General features: G+C 42.7%; 1 protein-coding gene across 2 annotated transcripts in view; it reads left to right on the plus strand.

Moving 5' to 3' along the window:
- Rhoa (ras homolog family member A) overlaps positions 1 to 2,554 on the plus strand; it is a 35,202-nt gene that overhangs the window by 8,359 nt on the left and 24,289 nt on the right. For both annotated transcript variants that reach the window (XM_021207180.1, XM_021207181.1), the window contains exon 2: positions 923 to 997. The gene's annotated coding sequence lies outside the window, so the exon portion shown is untranslated. The remainder of the gene's footprint in view (positions 1 to 922; positions 998 to 2,554) is intronic.

Here is a 2,554-nt window from a genome sequence, read left to right on the forward strand (position 1 = left end):
TTTTTTTGTTTGTTTTTCGAGACAGGGTTTCTCTGTGTAGCCTTGGCTGTCCTGGAACTCACTCTGTAGACCAGGCTGGCCTCGAACTCAGAAATCCACTTGCCTCTGCCTCCCCAGCACTGGGATCAAGGTGTGCGCCACCATGCCCGGCAATAAATTTTTCTAATGTTAATAGTTTTTACCTTGATACCACCAAGTTGAGCCGAAGAAGCTCCAGTGTATTCAGTATTTGACTTCATCTCACAACAGCCAAGAAAAGTGTTGCTTCTGAAGGTATAATGACCTTCATACTGTTTTGCAAGAGGCACTAAATACCCTCATTGGGAATTCACGAAGTTCCCAAGGCAATCTTTGTACTTGAATCCACTGTGATGAGTGTGTGTGATGGAGGTGGTTTGGTGTTGAGCACCAAATCAACTCTAACTTGACAGCAACAGTGACAAAAATCCAAATCGGCAGAATAGGTAGATTTCTGCAAAAGTAAGTGTGTGTGTGTGTGTGTGTGTGTGTGTGTGTGTGTGTGTGTGTGTGTGTTGGGGGGAAAAGTGAACACAACCCATAAAACAGCAGTTCTCAACCTGTGGGTCATGGCCTCTTTGGCAAACCTGTCTCAAAATATTTACATTCTGATTCGTGACCATAGTAAGAGTAGTTATGAAGTAGCAAGGAAAGTAATTTAGTGTGTAGGGTCATCGCAGCGTGAGGCACTAGGCTCTGTGTTACAGGGCTGAAGCTTTAGTGCCATAAAGATAGGTTGAAAGATAGGTTGTAGTTGTGTAGTGGTTAAGGATTATGGCAAAGAATCTCAGGTTAAGGATGTAATTGAAGAGCATTTCAAATGCAGTTAAATAGTGCTGTACATTTTCCTGTCTGGATTGACTTTATTCTAATAAAATGAACTTACATCTCTTATTTTTCATAGCCTTGCATCTGAGAAGTTCCAGGTACCTTGTACAACTGCATCCCAGAACCTGTGTGTTTTCAGCACCTTTATAAGGTATGTAAATAAATATTTCTTCTTGCATTTCCTTTTACTCATATTGAGAGATTATTAATACGAAATCTGTGGAAATAATTAAGTGATTCTCTTGTTCTCTAATCTTGAAAGCCTTTGAATTTTTCCTATTGTTTTGTGTATGCATGTGTGTGCACATGCTTGTGGAGATGAGGGGCAGCTGTGCAAGTCAGCTCTCTCATGTCAGCTCTCTCTCATGTCTCTCTCAGGTCAGCTCTCTCTCAGGTCAGCTCTCTCATGTGGGTGCCAGGGATTGAATTAAGGCCATCAGACTTGGCAACAAGGATCTTTATCTGATAAGCCATCTTGCCGGCCTCATTTTCTTTTACATTTATTTGTTTGTTTGTTTTAAAGATTGATTTATTTATTTTATATATATGAGTACCCCACCATTGCTCTCTTCAGACACACCAGAAGAGGGTAGCAGACCCCATTACAGATGGTTGTGAGTCACGATGTGGTTGCTGGGAATTGAACTCAGGACCTCTGGAAGAGCAGGCAGTGCTCTTAACCACTGAGCCATCTCTCCAGCCTTTTACATTTATTGATGTGTGTTTTGGGGAGGAATGTGGTAGTCAGAGGTCCTCTCCTTCCATCATGTGGGTTCTAGGATTTAAATAGGGTAGTCAGCCTTGATAGCAGACGTCTTAACCCATAGACTCCTCACTAGCCTGACACTTGCTTGACTGACTTTCTTTCCTTCTTCCTTTTTCTCTCTCCCTGTCTCCCTCTCCCCCTTCCTCCCTTCCTTCTTTCCTTTTTTTTTTTTTTTTTTTTTTTTTTTTTTTTTTTTTTTTTTTTCGAGACAGGGTTTCTCTGTGCAGCCCTGGCTGCTGTCCTGGAACTCACTCTGTAGACCAGGCTGGCCTCGAACTTAGAAATTCACCTGCCTCTGCCTCCCGAGTGCTGGGATTAAAGGCGTTGTACCTCCACGCCCGGCTTTTTCCTTTTTTTAAGATTTATTAATTTATGTATGTGAGTACACTGTGGTTGTGCAGATGGTTGTAAGCCTTCATGTGATTGTTGGGAATTGAATTGTTTTAGTTCCTCTGCTCGCTCCGGTTAACTCTGGTCAACTCTGGTCAACCCCACTTAGTCCCTGCTCGCTCCTGCCCAAAGATTTATTTACTATTATACATAAAGTACACTGTAGCTGTCTTCAGACGCACCAGAAGAGGGCGTCAGATCTCATTACAGGTGGTTGTGAGCCACCATGTGGTTGCTGAGATTTGAACTCAGGACCTTCGGAAGAGCAGTCAGTGCTCTTACTTGCCATCTTGCCAGCCCCCCCCCCTTTTTTTTTTTAAATACTGGATCTTGTGTAGGTTAGGCTGATCCTGAACTCATGATCTTTCTGTTTTGGCTACCCAGCAGTGAATGTATCTTGTTGGTTGTTTTGGTTAATTTTGAATTCTTTTGTTATGATAAAAGAGAAGTAAGGTAGTTTGTGGGTATGCCAGGAAGTAATGCTGGAACAAACTGAAGAAAACAGAGACTGTCTCCTCTCCCTCTCCCTCTCCCTCTCCCTCTCCCTCTCCC

The sequence above is a fragment of the Mus pahari genome, chromosome 10 (genome assembly GCF_900095145.1).
Source record: "Mus pahari chromosome 10, PAHARI_EIJ_v1.1, whole genome shotgun sequence".
NCBI lineage: Eukaryota > Metazoa > Chordata > Mammalia > Rodentia > Muridae > Mus > Mus pahari.